We start from the raw sequence: 20,341 nt of genomic DNA, 5'->3' as shown, positions 1-20,341 counted from the left end.
CGGTTTATGATCGGAACTCCCAGTTGAAAAGGGACCCTGGCACCTCCAGTCAACACCGCTGACTGGGCCATAGAAGTCCAGTTGGTGGGGCCGGCAGGCTCCCTGCCTGGCTCCCTGCAGCTCCCCAGAAGCGGTGACGTCCCACAGCTCCTAGGCAAAGGCGCAGCTAGGGGGACTCCGTGTGCTGTCCCCACCCCGAGTGCCAGCTCCACCGCTCCCATTAGCTGGGAACCGCAGACAATGGGAGCTGTGGGGGCAGCACCTGTGTGGGTGGAGGCATCATGCAGAGCCTCCTAGCCACATCTCTGCCGAGGGATATGTCGCATCTCCCAGGGAGCCCCCCCAAGCTAAGCGACACTTAGAGTCTGCACCCCAACCCCCTACTCCAGCCCTTATCCCCTTCCTGCACCCAAACTCCCAGAGCCTGTCCCCTGCACCCCCTCCTGAGCTCCATCCCACACCCAAACTCCCTCCCAGAGCCTGCACCCTGCACCCCACACCTCCTGCCCCAGCCCTGAGCCCCCTCCAGCATCCAAACTCCCTCCCAGAGCCCATACCCTGCATCTCCCTGCACCTCAACTCCCTGCCCCAGCCCAGAGCCCCTCAACCACTCATTTTGGTCCCACCCCAGAGCCTGTACCCTCAGCCCAGAGCCCGTACCCCCTCCTACACCCAATCCCCTGCCTCAGCCCCAAACTGCCTCCCACACTCCAAACTCCTCAGCTTCACTCCCCAGCCTGTAGCCCCCTCCTGCACTCAAAACCCCTCATCCTTGGCCCACCCCAGAGCCTGCAGCCCAGAGCCTGCTCCCATACCCTGAACCCCTCATTTCTGGCCCCACCCAGAAGCTCGCACCCCCTGCCCCAGCCCGGTGAAAATGAGCAACGGACAGAGGGAGGGGGGATGGAGTTAGTGGGGGTGGGGCCTCAGAGAAGGGGTAGGGCATGGGCAGGGCAAGGGTGTTTGGTTTAGTGCCATTAGAAAGTTGGCAATCCGAATAGATGTCATTGCACTAGGCCCAATACTGCAACACTTATACATTTACATATGCGAGTAGTTCCCTCAAACTCAATGAGACTGCTTGTGTACAAGCATAACTTTACTGACATAAGTGTCTTCAGGATCAGGGCCATTATTTGAAAAACCTGCAGTTAGTCTTCTACAAAAGTCATGAACCTATGTTCAGATCTTTACCTATCTTCTGAAGAGATTCACTAAGCCATCTTTAAGCATGCCGGGGTGTACCAGGAGAGAAAAAGGTATAAGCGCACTTAAAATCAAATTAATAAATACATAGTAAATTGACCTGTGAAGCAAATTGCTTATCAGAGTGTAATCAAATAAATCATGCAGATTAAAATCCAACTTTTAAAATCATTGTTAGTTTAGATTTTTGTTTCATAACATTTTGTGTAACTCAGATTTAACCATTCTGTGCAAGGTTTATTAGCACCACCTAGTGCTAGTATTTAGAAAGGGACACCATTTTACTCATCCTCACTAAGCCATTGCATTAGTAATATACCCATTGTCTTCCTTGCCATTGCTAGAAATATAAGATGCAGAGTCACAGACTTCATTTTGGCATCATCCATAAAGGCTGAATGTCAAATTAATAACCCGGATCACAGTAAATCAAACATTATGGAAACATTCTGTCAAGATCTGATCACAGCACTAGCACTGACTCTTTAGCAAATCAGGTTCCTGCCAGACACTGGCACCTTCTCATTGTCAGACTGAAGGCCAGGTAAGGGCCATCTCGCCTGGTCTTGATGAAGCGTTTGGTTTCAAGGGTAAGAACTGTCTTTTTGCTTGGTTAGAATGCATGTTATTTTCTCTTCTTTTTTTTGGAAATAAACAATACAATAATTATAAGTTAAAAGCAAACAAGAAATGGGGAAATTAGGTTTACTTTCCCCACATTTTTAATGGCATTTAAACACCATTTAAAATGACACACATTTAATATCTATTGCAATGTCCAGCTGTCCACATGGAGTATATCAGTATACATAGGTGAGCTCACCCCCCATCTCGTTCCCACTCCAGCTCCTTTACATCAGATAAAGAGACTGGCATGGCAGAAAGGGGCCCTAAAATCCTCATATCCAGTCAGGGGAGGATTTCCCTGCTGCAGGCACTGTGGTTGACAGCTGTAAGGCTGCCCTCTAATTACCCCCACCACCAACTCTAGTGTAGGAGGCCTGGCAGGATAGCGAAGGGCGTGTCAGGGCAAGGTTGCAGTGTACGATGCTACAGATATTCTGGGCAGTACTGTAGCCCAGGAGGCTGATGTAGTTTAGACAGCCCCCCAGAGCTTTCTAAATTAAGCTGGAGGACCCAGAGCAGCCTGGGCACAAAGGAGGAACCCCTCCCCCAGCCCCTCTTCCCGAGCTGAGAGCTCTGTGCTGGGCCTCAGAGCCGCGGCACAGAATCTCACCAATAGCCATGATGTTACTTTACAAGAAAGATGAAATCTAAAAAGACAACATACCAAATTTTCAGCATCTGGGGGGAAAAAAAAGTGATGATGAGTATTATTTATAATAGCACCCTCCAGGGTCTGTACCTTCACATCATGAGGGAGTTTATTCTGAAATTGACCACCTGTGTCCTTGTGGCCCAAATGGCCACTGAGGTGAAAATGACCAATGAAGTCTTGTGAAAGGGCCATTCTGGGATCCTGCATATTGAGCTGGATGGCACTCAGTCCACAAGGAGGTGATGCCTCTTTGGGATCTGCCATGGTGATGATAATTTATATCACACCTCTGCACTCCGTGCTTTCTGAGCATTCAAGAAGGATGGTCTCTACTCCAAGGAGCTCACAGGCTAAGGACAGCTAGACAAAGAAACAAAGGTTAGGGTTAGGGGAACAACAATAGGCAACAATATTTCCACATCAACTCAGTTCACTGAAGGCTGCATGTCAGAAGTAGGTCTTTAATAGGGGTTTAAATGTGTAGAGTGTGGGGACCATGTAATGAGCGCATGGTGCTTGTATTATACACAAGAGACCACATGCAAGGCACTGAGGTCAACGTGCAAGAAACTGACAAATTGGTGGACAAGACTTATTTGCACTGAAATAAAATAACTGAATAATTAAAAAAACGCATTCTATTTTTATAACAAATTAGTTCATGCAGACTGCAATGATAGCTTGGATAGCTTAATCTTTTATGACTTAAAGCACTCAGACATCTAATGAAAAACTCGTCCTAGGAATAACTCAGTAAGCCAATACAGCTATTTCAGAGATTAATTTGGCCCCAAATCCTAAGAGTGACCGCTGATCGCTTCATGTTTACTAGTTTTATTCCTAAATAAAAAGGTGGCATTTTCTATTTCAGTCTTAAGTTAAATCTGCTTCAACCCAACTGGAAAATAAGTGTATTATAGGAGTGACTTCCAGACTTTATGATCACAGGTTTCAGCAAACAAAGAAAAAGTAGCCAGTTTTAGTTCATTTTAAAATTGCTTGCTCCTCAACAAATTGTGAGGGATGCGTGGGTGTATGTTAGGGATGGATAAATTGTTTCAGATAAAATAAGAATGCCTGTGAGCGGTTGTACCGTAACTCAAACCCTCAACTTTTTGAAGGTTTAAATATGTTCAGATAATCATTAGGTAAGGGCATGTTTGTGAGAGAGATGATAGGCACACCCATGGGTGCTTTTTGGTTTATACAGGATACCAAAATACTATAACACCCATGGAAAGGCAGAATGGTCTAATCAGCTGAGCAGTAGTAGGTAACTAATGCCATGAGGCAGCAAAGCATTTGCATGTATGTTTAACTTAACTTTACACATGCCATTCAAGGCAAACTTTCAGGCAAACCAATTTCTCCTTTCATCATGGTCTTGTGATAGGGTGTTTACCCCACCCAAGATACTAAAGATTAATATGGGGCTCAGAGGCCAATTAACCAGCCTGTGTGCACCTGGGGGGAAAAGCCAGGTCTAATGAGAAATAAAGCCCAGGTGTTTCAGAGCAAGGTATTGTCTCCACAAAGAGCTGAGTGAGCCCAGTTGAGGAGAGGAATGTGGAAAGTATTGTCTTTCTAGGAAGCAATGGGAAGGGAAGGGAAGGCTGGAGGGGGAAAAAGCAGGTATCTCCATGAGTATGCTGGAGGACTAAGATGGGGTCCCTGATAAGCTAGAGTCTGCTGGAATCCCTGATTCAGGGTAGAAGTGTGCCAACCCCTGGACTGGGGAATTGATTTATCCAGGGGGAGCAGCAGCAGTGGCATACCTGTGCTAACTGAGCGCTGCTGGGCTGAAGGTTTGGGGCAAGTGGGTGTTTGTTGGGAGGTTGATAACAGACTCTGTGGCCCAGGAATGGGTTGGACTCTGCAAAGCAGTCTGGCTGAAGGGCCAAGACACTCCTATAGATGGAGTAAGCCAAAAGACAATGAGGGAAACTGAGGCCCATGTTGCTGCAGCACTGTACCCAGCCTGGAGAGGACAGGGTAGGGTGGCAACTTTGCCACGGTATAAATAAATATGCAGTCTGTATGTCCAGCAGGAGCTACCCAACCATCCTGGAGCAGATGTACAGTAACTCCTCACCTAAAAGTTGTCCCAGTTAATGTTGTTTTGTTGTTGATCAGTTAGGAAACATGCTCATTTAAAGTTGTGTAATGCTCCCTTCTAATGTCGTTTGGCTGCTGCCTGCTTTGTCTACTGCTTGCAGGAAGAGCAGCCTGTTGCAGCTAGCTGGTGGGGGCTTGGAACCAGGGTGGACTATTAGCTCCCCTAAGTTCCCTGTGCAGCAGCTGCCTGCAGTTCAGCTGTGTCCCTCCCTCCACTGCCATGTGCTGCTCCTGTCCTCTGTCTTGGAGGAATGTGGAAAGTACTGTCTTTCTGGGAAGCAAATGGAAGGGAACGGGGTGGGGAAGCAGGTATCTCCATGAGTAAGCTGGAGGACTAAGATGGGGTCCCTGATAAGCTAGAGTCTGCTGGAATCCCTGATGCAGGATAGAAGTGTGCCAACCCCTGGACCGGGGAATTGATTTATCCAGGGGGAGCAGCAGCAGTGGCATACCTGTGCTAACTGAGCTCTGCTGGGCTGAAGGTTTGGGGCAAGGGGGTGTTTGTTGGGAGGTTGATAACAGACTCTGTGGCCCAGGAATGGGCTGGACTCTGCAAAGCAGTCTGGCTGAAGGGCCAAGACACTCCTATAGATGGAGTAAGCCAAAAGACAATGAGGGAAACTGAGGCCCATGTTGCTGCAGCACTGTACCCAGCCTGGAGAGGACAGGGTAGGGTGGCAACTTTGCCACGGTATAAATAAATATGCAGTCTGTATGTCCAGCAGGAGCTACCCAACCATCCTGGAGCAGATGTACAGTAACTCCTCACCTAAAAGTTGTCCCAGTTAATGTTGTTTTGTTGTTGATCAGTTAGGAAACATGCTCATTTAAAGTTGTGTAATGCTCCCTTCTAATGTCATTTAGCTGCTGCCTGCTTTGTCTGCTGCTTGCAGGAAGAGCAGCCTGTTGCAGCTAGCTGGTGGGTGCTTGGAACCAGGGTGGACTATTAGCTCCCCTAAGTTCCCTGTGCAGCAGCTGCCTGCAGTTCAGCTGTGTCCCTCCCTCCACTGCCATGTGCTGCTCCTGTCCTCTGTCTTGGAGCTGCTCCCTGAGACTCCTGGTTACTGTGCAGGGGGTGGGGGAAAAGAAGGAGGAGGAGGGGGGCTAATATTAGGGTGTCCCCCTCCCCCTTGCTCCTGCACCCTGTTTACCCCATCTTCCATAGAGCAGGGCTCAGGATGGAGGGAGCTTGCAGCAGCTGTGGTCTCAGCAAGCTGATCTAATTAACAAGGCAGTGTACTTAAGGGAAACATGGATAGCTCCCTCCATTCCTGCTGCCTGCAGAGTGAGAAAGTTAACCCTTTAGGGCTCAGCCAATTGCTAGTTCATCATCTAGCAGTAAGGGAAATATCCCACCCTCTGACTCCTTCACCTCAGCCAAGCTTCACAATCATCACTGTGTACCAGTATTAAATTGTTTGTTTAAAACTTATACTCTGTGTGTGTTTGTGTGTGTATGTGTATATATATATATATATATATATATATATATATATATATATATATATACACAATGTCTTTTGTCTAGTGAAAAAAATTTCCCTAGAACCTAACCCCCTCATTTACATTAATTCTTAGGGGTAAATTGGATTAGCTTAACATCATTTTGCTTAATGTTGCATTTTTCAGGAACATAACTACAACCTTAAGTAAGGAGTTACTGTATGTGCACAGGCATTTTTATTAATTCCTACCAACCTGAATGTGTCCCATGCATGTTACATGTGCTGTCTCTTGGTTTTGTCTGGGCATCAGCATTACTACCATTGTCTCTTTGCCACTGTGTTTTGCAATAATCTCCTACTATGTAAAAGTATCCGTCTTCTTTAGCTGTGGGCCTGTCTTCTGCCACATTTATAAGGAAATGCAAGTGTAAATGCACTGATCATGTCTAAATGGCATTGAGCAGGGCATGCATAGCTCCTCACAAAGGGTGGTGTTTGAGGTGGAGGTGGTCCTCCCTGGAAGAACCAGGGGGGATCTAAAGTAATATAGCTCTGGAGTTCCTAACATCCATGGCAAACAGAATGGATAAATTGTGTTTCTGTTTCAGCTCATATGCTAGAACAGTAGACTGAGGTCTCCACTGCAGCCCCATGCCCTGAGTCTGGATTAGGGGAGTCATTTCACTCCCTCAGCTGTTGTGTATTTCACTCCTAAAGTCTGATTACTCAATCCAAATCCAAACTCTGTGGTTCAAGCCTCTCTCTAATTATCTCTATTTAAATCTCACTTTAAAATGTCGTTTATAATTCTTCTCCTCCCCTCCCCCAACTCCTTAGTAGGATTACAACTGAATGTATGACTTAAAAAGCTGAAAGCATTTCTTTTCCATTTATATTATATATTCTCCATTGCACAGTACGCATTGATACCATAAGGTGCTGTGGATGTTTTTGTATTAAAGATGCTGTACAAAAAATTGGTTTATTACTTTGAGCTGGTTTTCCACCTCCTTTTCTGTTGCAAATTATTTATGGCCAGTTATTTTAGTTTTTAAATACAGCGGAGAAGCTGGATCTAGAGACATCTGTTAGCATTAAAGACACTTTGTTTTTCTTCAAACAGAGTGGGAAATCCCCATGAATAAGAGAAGGAAATCTAGGGATTTTCCCTGAGCAGCAGAGAAGTGTTTTGAAATACGACCAGTGACACTCAACTTGGGAATGCTGTGTATCGTTAGGAGTGACTCAGTAGGCTTGTTTGGGCAAAACAAACTTTACAGGGACTTAATAGCAATGGACACTTTACTTATTTGTCTGTCGGATGGTGTCTTTGTCTTCTAACGTACCCCAAGGCAAGTGGGGGAACAAGGAAGCAGGACTAAGAGTTACCATGATTTTGTTCAGCTGGTTTTGTGGGTTCTGCTGATGACATGCTTGGGGCAAATGTTCAATCTGTCTGGACTAGTTTTTTCTAATGGGACAAAGAAGGTGAGCCTACCTTGGATTCTGCACCTCTGGATTCTTTCCCACAAACCATCATGAACGGATATTGACTTCCACCATTGTCCTGTATATAGCTATGGTAGCAGTTGATGCAGGGGGAGGATGGGAAACATGGCTCCTGCATGCCCATATGACCACAGACCAGCAACAGCAAGCGAAGCAAGGAAGCAGAGAGGAGTTAAGGATCAATATGTGATGCTCCCCACTACAATCTTTACATTTGCATTTATAAGTAAGTGATAGAATCAGGGTATTTCACAGTATTTTCTGTTACTGTGGTAGCTTATCTCCAAGTGGCAAATGTAAAGATTTTATTGGTGACTGGTGTGTTGAGGTCAAGTTCTGCTAGTGGATGGATATACACATGCGGTTCCCATTGAATTCTGTGGGGACTTCATGTGCAGCCACAGGCACAAAGCTGCTTTTGAAATAAAAATCCTACTTCTCTTTACACAAAAAGAGAAAATATTAGTAAGGAGGGCAGAGAAAACGTAGCTGGTGTCAGGCCAGCAGGCAGACAACAACTGATAAGAGCAATACAAACGCCTTTAAGTCACACACAGGCTGCCATAAAAACAAGATTAAATGAGAGGGGGAAATGGCAACATACAGAAGAGGATGTCTTTTATGGCTGTGTCATCAATATTAAAACTGATGGGAAAGCAGTCTTTGTTTTGTCCAATCCCATGAATACCACACTGCAGTTCACAGGCATGTGACAGGAGACAACTTGACTGTGAAGTGAATATTGCAATACACCATTTATTTGGTCCCCCCTAAAATAAGTGTCCTCATATAAAAGCTACCACACAAAGTCTGCTTTCCTCCGAATTTTGTTTTTGTCAAAGAAAATTCCTGATTTTTTTTATTTATATGTTACATGAATGCCTCATGAGTTATAGTTTGCCTGTCTCATGTCCCCATTTTCCTCTATGGGCTAGGCTCTCCACCCACATTTCTTCCTTCATTTTGCACCATGGGTGGGATCTCTGATTATTCAACACAGAGGAGAGACTATGATGCATCATGGGAGATGTAGTCTGACCAGGAAGCTTGGCCTAGAGAGAATAATGGGAGCATGAAGCACCAGAACTACAACCCCTATGAGGCACTGTACCAATATTCCCAAATCAAAAGTTTTAATTTTTTGGCCAAAATATTTTGGTATTGGAATTTTTGCTGCTCAAAAATTATCTAGTTGAATTGTTTCTCAAGTTGTTGTTTCAGTTTTTAAAAGGAAATTTTTTGACCAGCTCTACTAAATAACTTTGTAGTGCTAGTATCAGGGGAAGTAAGCTACAGCATTTACTTTATTGGGAGACTCTACCAGGAAGGAACCATCCAATCATTATGTTCACAAAATCTGATCTCAAAGATGCTGTTAGGAAAGGCCTTAAGGTTGATAGCTATGCATGAGAGATATAAGGACAACACCACACCTGTGAGATGAAGGACATATATATTAGAGGAAACCCAGCTGAATGTGGAGACATAAAGTGCTGTTCTACACTGGCCTTGTCTGTGCACAGAAGTACCACTGGAATTATACCAGTACCACCCCTTACTGTGAATACAGTTATTGCTGGCAGAAGAGTGCTTTTAGTGGTATAGAGTATTTCCATACTGGAAGAGGATTCAGTTACACTGGCAGTTTTATACTGGTATAACTGTGTCTATATTAGGGGTTGTACTAGTAGGACTATTTCAGTTAAAACAAAAATCAAACCACTAACTGACATAGTGTTGCAAAAACTGAGGTTAGACTACACATCAGAGAAGTGACTAAAATTGCAACATGTGGTTTACAAATTAATTGTGCTTGAGGTTATTTATGCTATTTAAGAGAATACCAGAATTATTATTGACATGTTACACACATTTCAATAGGTCACTTAAGCATTATAGCATCCTAGTAATAATTTCCTTAGTATTCATCTAAAAATGTTTACTTCTACTTATATTCTATTTTAATTATCTTTATGTGCCTGAGCCTACTCCCACATATTTTTCCAAACCTTTAAAAAAGGTTCAGTCAGTTTTTATTTCCAATGACTTGGTTTACAATTTCATTTCCCAGAGATATCTATAATAATTCAGTTTAGAGCTTCTAGATGATTTCCCCTTTTGCCATCTCACCTATCCCTTCCACTCCCTCATTACACAGCTATGACAAGCAAGATGAGCTGTCATTTTGCATCATCTAAGTCCCTATATGCCAAAAGAAGTTGGGCTTATCAGGGCCAGACACCTTAACTTCTTCCACTTTGAAGTCTTAAGGAATTGTTGTGCAGTGCAGGGGGAATTAGTAAACTAACCGCAGCAGACTCTGATTCATCTTTCTACTGTCTAACTTTGATCCTTTCAGGTGTTTTATGGAGGAATGCAATCGCAATCATAAAGCAAACTTATTCCCACGCCAACACTTCAGCATTGTGTGGGCAGTTTTCTCGATTTGTTTGCTTTCCTTCACTTGTGAGATCTGTTTCTGATCTCATATTCAAAGGAACACCTTGCTGGGTGTCTTGTAAGTCATCAGCAGCATAAACATTATGTTGCTGCTCTTTTTTGAACGCAATGTGCTCTCAAATAACCTCTTTGAGTATTACAGGCCTGCTGAAATAATTATTTATTAGCTACCAGCAATATTCTTGATGCCGTGCAAGATACAAATAAAGACAGTTCTTCCCCGGGAGTCTACAACAGACATAGAGAAGAAAAGAGCTCTAGAGGAAGAAGTTAAGAATAAATATTATTCCTATTACAATTGTGCCTTGGGACTGGGGCACCCTTATCCTAGACTCTGATCAGCAGCATAGCAAGTGAGAGTCACTGCCCTGGAGACCTTACAATCTAAATACTTCCTTTGTCATGTCTATTATTATCCCTAATTTACAGATGGGGAACTAAGGTACAATTTGTCTTTTGTGAGATTAAGTGATATGCCTGAAGTCACAAAATGTCTATAGCAGAGAAGAGAACTGAATTCAGGCTAATATCTATCTTGACTGTAAATATATGGGTTTCATTTTACCTACAATCCCCCTTTTTAAAATGCTGTGGTGAAGATGACATTTCACTGATATGGGTGGGTGTTTGTGGGCCACTGAAGCAGGGGCGGCTCTAGCAATATCGCTGCCCCAAGCAGGGCGGCACGCCGCGGGAAGCGCTCTGGCGGTCGCTGGTCCTGCAGCTCCGGCGGACTTCCCGCAGACGTGCCTGCGGAGGGTCCGCTGGTCCCGCGGCTCCGGTGGAGCATCCGCAGGCACGCCTGCGGGAGGTCCACCGGAGCCGCGGGAGGTCCACCGGAGCCACCTATCGCCCTCCTGGCGACTGGCGGAGCGTCCCTCGCGGCATGCCGCCCCAAGCACGTGCTTGGCGTGCTGGGGCCTGGAGCCGGCCCTGCACTGAAGAAGGCTCTTTAGCAGAGGATTAGACAGGGCCACCCAGAAGATTCAGGGGGCTGGGGCAAAGCAATTTCAGGGCCCCCTTCCATAAAAAAAAAGTTGCAATACTATAGAATAATATATTCTCGTGGGGCCCCCTGTGGGGCCCAGGTCCTGGGGCAAATTGCCCCACTTGCCTTCCCTCCAGCCCCCAAATTGATTATATAGAAGAAATCTTCAAGCAATATTCAAATGTGCTGAGTCCCTAGCTTGACAAAGTTTGGTTTGTCAGGCTCATTCATTGCCATTTGTGTGGCTAGCTCTCTGCTTAAGAGTTCATCCATTTCTGTCTATCATAATTACTACAGGTAAAGGAGCTCAGGCTTGGCTGTAGGGATTGTTTCTTCTTTGATATCTTTTTCAGTGTGAGCATATAGCCAGTGTGTTATACATACTAAACCTACAAAATATCCTAAAACGGGGCTACCCCTTATAGAACAGTTTCTGCTACCTGTCTTGTTCCAAATGTGTTCCACAGAAGATATAATGCCATCAGTAGGGTATGATGGGTCATCAAAGAGTGTGCAAAATGGTGAAATATGCCTTTATACCCCAAAAAAATTAATTTAAAGTTATATTGTGAAAATTCCTCCTACTTTACTTGGGGAAAATTTCTTCTTTTGAAGTTAAAGAAGTTTTTGTATTCCTATTTGCTGATCACCTTTAATAACACATTAGAATTAGCATTTAAATAGTGCTTTACATTTGCAAAGGTTTTTATGAACATTAAGGGGTGCCTTCTGCCACACTTATTCAGAAGGGTGGGACCTTATTCTGGGAGCAGCCCTAATGAAGGAAATGGGTCTCAGGATGTGTAAGAGAGGAAGAGTCTGGCCTTTGAGAGCCTGATTTTTCAAAAGGTCAGAATCACACACACTCAAATGCACCTATAGTGTGCACAAACGTATTGTGCATTAGGCATCATATTCAAATCCATTGACCACTCCATTTCATCTACTCAAAATAAAATGCTGAAAGCAAAATGAGGTCTTTACAAGGATGGCCTGCTAATCTGTACACGTGGATCGGAATCCAACCTTTGTCATCTAGTTTGTAATATTATAAAGGAAGTGTGGAGTAGTAGGGAGGCATCCAGCTGGAGGGGCTAGAACACAAGACTAAGTTAGGACACCTTGGTTCTAATTTGAACTCTCATACTAACTTGCTATCCAACCTTGGGCAAGTCACTTCCCTTCTCTGTGCCTCTTTTCCCCATATGCAAAATGAGGCTAAAATACATTCATTCCTACTCCACAGGGGTGCCATGGGGCACTGAGGAAGGCTTGGGCTGCCTTTTGCAGTTTTCAGATGGAAGATGCTATATACATGTTAAGTGTTATTCTTGATGTCTACACATCTATAGTCTTATATACTGATAATATAAGTAAAAATAAACAAATGTAGCATCATATGAACAATGGCAATCAATAGAAAAAACCCAAATTTAAAAAAAAACATAAGTAAGGAGGAATAGGTGGTATGGTGGATTAATGTACTAACTTTTTCATTTTGGAAGACAAGAGTTCATGCCCTGGCTGAAATCACAAATCTAATGGCACTGATCATCTCAAACTTATCTCTAGCTGTGTACATTTTAAACCCATTGCAGGCAGATCTGCATGAAGTCTCCAGGACTGCAGTAGTAGGGATGTGTTGTACTGTAGATGAGGCATAAGGATGTGATGTGTATCACTAAATTAATTCAAACAAAAGAAAACAAATGTAACCCCTCTATTAACAGCTAGCTTGCAAACAGTAATGCTTATTTTACTAAGCTCAGATAAGAGTATAAGTATCTGGCTTTAAAGAGCTTCTAATAACTGACTAAAGCCAGGATGTTCGTCTCATTAATATTGCACTATTCATCTTTATTGTGAAGAGTCATTTCTCAACGGGAGTGCTTGAATGAACAGGCGAGGTAGAGAGAATATCTTGGGAAAATGCTAATTTTGCTAACAGCACAGTGCCAGCTGAAATCTGTATGAAAACAGGAAGTCTGTATTTAACTGGGTCTCTGCAATGGTTCTGTCAGCCATCTCTGCTTCATGCACTCTTCCCTGGGAAGTATTCTATGTAGTGAGCAGAGGAGAGGGCTAGGACTCTGGGGTTCTGTTCCCAGTTCTGCTGCCAATTTGGTCTCTGACCTTCAACCAGTCACTTAACTTTTCTTATTTGTTATGTTTCTGTGCATTTTTTACACCTCAAGAAAGGCTCCAAAAAATCCTATTGATTTCTAAATTAAGCCATCATAAAAGTATTAGGCTGATAGACATGGGAATCAAAACCTCCTCTCCTCTCTACAGAAGCCCAGTAGTGTGGCTCAATTCTCTTCTGGATCTCACCTGCATAGATGAGAGGGCAGTTCTAGCTAATCCTTATCTACTGAGAATGACAAAAAAGGTGCCAGTTATTGACAGTGGGGATGGAGTGGCATGATTTGGACTCCAGCCCACTTCCTTTGCTCTGAATCAAACATGAAAGGCTCAGAGTCACAGCACTTGAACCAACAAGTTGACCCCACTCATATTTTCTGTTTCTCCGGAGACATTTAATTTCATACACTGAAATAAAGGAGCATTCATTTTCTTCCGCTGGTTTCACTCCAGGCTGCAAAGAGGGTATAACAGAGTACTATGTGCAAAAGAAAAGAGAAACGTTGGCCCATGTGATAGAAAACAATAAAAAGATCATAACATCGACCAGTAAACATTTTCTATTTAATATTTTACATCCACATCAAGTAGTTTTTCTGCTGCTGTCATCAATTATTTATTTATAAACTTAAAATGTCTCATTCATAACTGATGGCAATTAACTATAGGCCAAATGTGCTACTCTTATACATGTTGAGCAATCATTACATATGTGAGTAGAACCCCCTGAGATCCTGGGGCAGCTCATGTAGATAGGTCCTACATTTTAAAAAAATAAACAGCCAATTAAGCATTAATAAAAGTTGCTACAAATTGCATCCACATCAGATTCTGCCTGGGTACTTAAGTGGCATGTTTTAGTTATATTACCACATCCATATCCATGGACAGTTTTCTGAGTATGCTTCAGGAGGCTATGAATTACCTCTATCTAGTTTTGAGATGGATCAACATCCTTTTCAATACTATACAAACCTGGGTAATTGAAATCCAGCTATAAAAGAAACTAGGTTAACCAGAGTTTGATTAGACCCTTCAGGATAGTACTGAATATGAATATTTGCCTGCTTTCTAGACTGGTCATCTTTAAAGCTTCTCTTCATTTTGCTCCTGGGTTAGGAACACAGGTGAAATCCTAACCCCATTAAAGTCAAAGGAAGCTTTGCCATTGACATCAGTGGAGCCAAGATTTCAAGCCAGAACTCAGCTTTTCTATATCTTATTGATTGGCTTTCCCCTTCATCTTTAATCCTTTTAACCAAAGGATTGGATATCTCTCAGACCTTGGCATAGTGTTGTACTGTATTTAATAATGACTTCCTAAATGTTCTGGAGGCATGGGCAAAAGAGTTGATCATCTTCCATAAAAATGAAATTAGCTCAGAGCTCAACCACCCTTAGAGAATAAAAGCTGTTCTAAATATGTGCTAAATATCATCATTAATTATTAAAAGTCCATTGTCAAGATACAAATCATGGTTGGGCCCTCACCTGAGAACTACTTGTAAGGTCCAATCAAAGATATCAATTACTTCAAGCTAAAAGTACACTGTAGCATATTGACAAAACTATCACTTATTCATGATGAATAAATAACACCTGTGTAAATAATTTTAAACAATGCTCATATTCCTAAAAGTGTGCAAAAAAAAAAAACCAACCAAACCACCCACAACTAGTTGTAAATGTATCTATGAATATTAATATTACACCAAATACCTGTGTACACACGACTTTATATATAACAATGTTGCCTTAGGTGTTTATAGTGTAATCTAGAACAATACTCTTCCAGTTTTCTGTGAACCTGTGTTCTTACTGGTTGTGTACACACACACACACACACACACCCCATACTTAAAGCCTTACACCTAAATATACCCACCAGTATATTTTACAGACATATTTACCTGCAATAGTCCTTTTAAAGACAAAAAGAAAAACAGAAAAAACCATCTAACATGTTTTACTTTTAAGAGTGCAGAATTTGAAACACAGCCTACACACAGTACAACCCAAATGTCTGATTTTGCAAAGGTTTTTGGTCTTCTAAGAGCCTTCTAAAGTTGGGGTCCTACTGTGCAGCAAGCAAGCCAGATTATAAAGCAGTTTGAGGTTCTTTTGGGAAGAAAAGCTTTTAGGCATTGAACCCCACTATTTAACCTCTGAAAGCCAGGCTCAGGCACCACAACTTTCCAGGGTAATATTCATTTTTATAATCTTGTTCCTGCTTCAATTAATCAGCTGTTAGTCTCGTGGAGTTGTCTTCTGCCTCTATCTTAACATAAAAAAGGTCTTCCTAATAGGGCCTAATAGGGCTTCTCTCTTCAGTCTGTTCTGAGATAGGCCATGTCAGTCATAAAACCCCAGGTAATTCTTGCTAGATGAGAAAGCTACTTCCTTAGAGAGACATTTCTGCTAATGGTTTTTAATTAATTCTTCTCTGAATAATATGAGGATTTCCATCTGGAGCTAACCAGACACTGGACATCAATGCAAGTGAGTGAATAAAACTCAGTTTTAATTATGCCATTCACATTGCATTGGCCCACTAAGCTAAAACTCAGTAACAGGACCTTTGCCTCTTATGGTCTTCATCAAGCTATAGGCCTGACTCAAAGAGACTATGTCAGACACTGGTGCAGAACACACTGTGCCAGAACCATTATGAGAAAGTGCCACTGTGAATTCAATGCTCTTTGAAGAATTTTTAAGGCACAGCTGTTGACAAGTCATTGTTGCAGTCAAGGGCATTTGGTGAAGAATGACATCCCTTTCTGTCATTGAATTTCAAGTAGTAGAAGGCAGTCTGAGCCACATTAGTAGCTCAAACAGTATCACTGTATGACAGTGCAGTAGGTTGGTCAGTGTAGAATCGTTGCAGATGCTTTGCATCATGTTGTCTTTGACTCAGCTCATCCAGAAGGGGGTTTGCTCTTGTTGCAATAATGGAACAGATCAGAAAAAGCAATATAGGTCTGTGTATGTTCACAATGCATCTAACCAGGCAGTAACAGCAACATAGAAAAAGTATAACTCTACCAGCAAACACTTCCTACCTAATAATGAACTTCCTTATCAGAAATTTTCTTTTTTTTTTTTTTTTAAAAAAAGAAAAGAATAGCTAGCTGCTTGTAATGCCTGATAATCACACAGAGTCTTTTCTCCTTTCAGGATACACAAACCACAGAACTCCGATGACTCACCCTGAAAGAGCTTTTAAATATACCAGGGACGGAAGGGCATGCTGTTTTTGCCTTAAAACTTCCTGTCAAACTCAGAAACTGAGTGTGTGTAAATATTTTTTGGACAAAGTTTTAGCAATAATGAGAAATTCACCTCTCTGTAACCCTTCCGGTGAGAGAGCCTTGCCTATCTTGTGAACTGTCAGATTGTATCCTGTTTGCTGCACATATCCTTTTTTATTACTGTCCGAAGCGCAATATTTTAATCTAGGAAACTACTGTCTGAACACCAAGGGCCATAGTGTCTTCTTGTGAGGATGTAACTCATTATCTTTAATAATTACAAGTTGTGCATGAGTTGACTTTCTGTCAGTGGGAGATGACTTACTAATCTAACTCATTTGGACCGTATGCTCTTTGGGTCAGGGACTGCCATTTACTAGGTGTGACGGGTTGGATCACAGAAACCCCCTTGGGGCTGCCAACTGATGTGTTGAGACTACTTCTGCCCCTGCTTTCCCTGACAGCTTGGGACTCCAGCACCCTGCCTTGTTGAGCCAGACACATCAGTCTGCTCCAGCACAGATCCAGGATCTGAACCACGTGCCCCAACGCTACAGACTTAACTGAAAGCAACTTAAGAAGTGTTCCTGTCTTTAACACTCAGATGCCCAACTCCCAATGGGGTCCAAACCCCAAATAAATCAATTTTACCCTGTATAAAGCTTATACAGGGTGAACTCATAAATTGTTCTCCCTCTATAACACTGATAGAGAGATATGCACAGCTGTTCCCCCCCCCCCCAGCATTAATACATACTCTGGGTTAATTAATAAGTAAAAAGTCATTTTATTAAATACAGAAAGTAGGATTTAAGTGGTTCCAAGTAATAGCCGACAGAACAAAGTGAATTACCGAGCAAAATTAAACACACAAGTCTAAGTCTAATACAGTAATAAAACTGAATACAGATAAAATCTCACCCTCAGAGATGTTTCAGTAAGTTTCTTTCACAGACTGGACACCTTCCTAGTCTGGACACAATCATTTCCCCTGGTACAGCCCTTGTTCCAGCTCAGGTGGTAGCTAGGGGATTTTTCATGATGGCCGCCCCATTTGTTCTGTTCCACCCACTTAGATATCTTTTGCATAAGGCGGGAATCCTTTGTCCCTCTGGGTTCCCACCCCTCCTTCTTAATGGAAAAACACCAGGTTAAAGATGGATTCCAGTTCAGTTGACATGATCACATGTCACTGTAAGACTTCATTACCCACTTGCCAGTACACAGGTATACAGGAAGACTTACAAGTAAAACAGAGCCATCTAAAGTCAATTGTCCGGGTTGATGGGAGCCATCAAGATTCCAAACCACCATTAATGGCCCACACACTGCATAATTACAATAGGCCCTCCGAGTTATATTTCATCTTTTTAGTTTCAGATACAAGAGTGGTACATTTATACAAATAGGATGATCACACTCAGATTATAAGCTTTGTAATGATACCTTACAAGAGATCCTTTGCATGAAGCATATTCCAATTACATTATATTCACACTCATCAGCATACTTTCATAAAACCATATAGAGTACAATGTCACACTAGATTTCTAGAGTGTCTAGCACAAGGGGGCCCAGTCTGGTTGGCATCTTGATGTTACCGCAATATAAACATCAAATAGTCATCCATGGAACGACAAGTGTGAATCCCAATAGAGCCAACTCAGCCCCTGATCCTTCCAAAGTAAACACAGTGAACGCCCCACACTTTACTATGTGCATGACTACCAAAGGGGACCTTAAAAACAGAGGTCCTCTTTGCTATAGTGCACATCAGGAGTGAAATCATAGTCCCATCAAAGTCAATGGCAAGACTCCCATTAACTTCAATGGGGTCATGATTTCACCTTGGGGCTCTTTTGGGCAGGCTTTTTCAGGGGTCCGTTCTGTCTCACCTGCTGCCCAGCACATATATAGGGCTGCTCAGGGAAACAGTGAAGCCTGTTGGGCCTCAGTGTCATCAATATGCAGAGGTCAGGCAGCCTTCCATCTTTTTATTGCACTCAGACAAAGCAACATCTTCACTATCCGGGTACCTGGTCAAGTTTCAGACTTAGATGAGAATGAGTTGTGTGAAGCTCAATTCAGATAGGACAGGGAGGATTCTAGATGGATTGGGGAAGCAATAAAGATGAAATTCACCCATGGGCAGAGAGGCAGCAGGAGGCCTATGTACTACTTAAGACCTCAAAATAAAGTGAATTAGTGCATTGGCCTTTTCTCGGACTTTGTACAGAGGTGGATTCCACCCTTAGTGTATAATAGGAATGGCATCTGTACACCCTTTGCCAATGGAGTTCTTATTATGGGGAATTCTTATGAATCCCTAAAGGCCCCAGGAATTGCAATTTGCTGCAGTAGCCAGAAGTATCATTCATGAATGGAGTGAGGATTACAACTATTTCTCTGAGTGACAGAAATCCAGGCCTTTGTCACTCCCAGAGTGAAATACTCCAGTGAGAACTGCACAGACACTTGAAGACCATATAGAAGTGGTGCAGAATACAGCAACTTGTTTACTCAAGAGGTGTAAGCTTCAGGGAGCAAATGACACCATACCTCCAAGACTGCACTGGCTTCATTCATGCCATGCAGGTTTTAAATTTACCCTCTCCAAGTGTTACAAGTGACTACATTTCAGTGGTGTTTTAATATGCATAGTTTGTTTAGGAAGAAAGGCTCTTTACAAATGTAAATTACTACACTTGGAATGTTTAATCCTGATTTGCATTTATCTTTCAGCTAAACTAATGTCTCCCTGTTAGTCTGAAAATTCTCCCAAAATAAACCGGGCAATGCAGCTATGCATTATCAGCACAGATATCTGTGGCCCACCAAACACTGTAGGAAAACCTAAATCTAGTTTATTTCAAAATAAACTATATGAAGAACATATGTTTCATTTTTGTACTTAATTCACATTAAAAAACAAAAAAAATCCAAATATACCTGAATCTGTTCCAGAATGTCAGGCTTGCTGCATGGGGGCATCACAGAAACCAGGGCCCTTACCCCAAATGTGAGATGCAGCTTGCAGAAAAGCCCATGGGGCTTTGTTCCTATGGTGCTCAGGAGCTTGCAGAATTCTAGAAGGAATGTTGCAGTGGGGAAGCAGACTGTGGTCTGCTGGAAGCTGGGAAGAGCAGATTGGGCTAATTGAGGAGATTAAAGTAAGCCTTATTTTGGAACCTCTTCATTGAAAAATGCACATGGTCAAGCTGCTAAAACAGGGGCCACCGAAATGGCCCTTCTTGCATAATTTAGGTCTAATGTGATCCATTTGATTATCTTAATTAAAAAGCCAATTAAACACCTACACAATACAGCTGACAGTTTTGTTATACAATGTAGATGTCTCGTCGATTTCGGTTTACATAGGTTTACAGCATGGTTATGTTTCTGAACCCTCACTGCGCATTACCACCCACGCGTGCATCAGTCTCTGTTCAAACAGCTCTTTGCAGGTTCCAAGGAGAATGAGCCTGTAGAGGCTACAACAGGAAGGAATTGTAACTGCTGGATGTGATGACAGAAAAATTGTGACTCATGTGAAAGTCAAGGACTTGGGGCAGCATGATTCACACACATTTATAAAGTTTAGCTGCCAAGCCCATCTAGTTCCCCAGGACAAAAACTCACTAAACTAGCTGCTCCCTGCAAGCACCAAATAGGATATCCGCTAAAAAGTCAATTGTAAATTAAGCATACAGAAGAAAACCGCCACTGAACATACTGTACAAAGTCCCTGTACATTTCATCTAACAGTACTATAATTATAGCTAACACCCCCATGTGACAGAACAATCAGGTCTTCCATAGAACATGGAACACTAAGTGTCTAAACCATTCAGATTGCGCTCATCACTGCATCATGAATGCCTAATAAAGTTACCATCACCACAATATAAAGACCCACAAGTGCTCCACTACCCTCCCTCCTTCCCCTTAA

At 42.6% G+C, this 20,341-nt stretch overlaps 1 long non-coding RNA gene across 1 annotated transcript in view; it reads right to left on the bottom strand.

The window, feature by feature from the left end:
• Window positions 1-1,378: 1,378 nt before the first annotated feature.
• LOC120407588 overlaps window positions 1,379-20,341 on the bottom strand; it is a 204,630-nt gene continuing 185,667 nt past the window's right edge. The window contains exons 3-4 of the long non-coding RNA XR_005600125.1: window positions 7,544-7,666; window positions 1,379-2,835 (exon numbers count right to left, since the gene is read on the bottom strand). This is a non-coding gene — a long non-coding RNA (uncharacterized LOC120407588). The remainder of the gene's footprint in view (window positions 2,836-7,543; window positions 7,667-20,341) is intronic.

This window comes from Mauremys reevesii, linkage group 6 (genome assembly GCF_016161935.1).
Source record: "Mauremys reevesii isolate NIE-2019 linkage group 6, ASM1616193v1, whole genome shotgun sequence".
In the NCBI taxonomy this organism is placed as follows: Eukaryota; Metazoa; Chordata; order Testudines; family Geoemydidae; genus Mauremys; species Mauremys reevesii.
The sequence above is the reverse complement of the archived record's forward strand: the minus strand, read 5'-3'. Positions and strand labels throughout refer to the sequence as shown.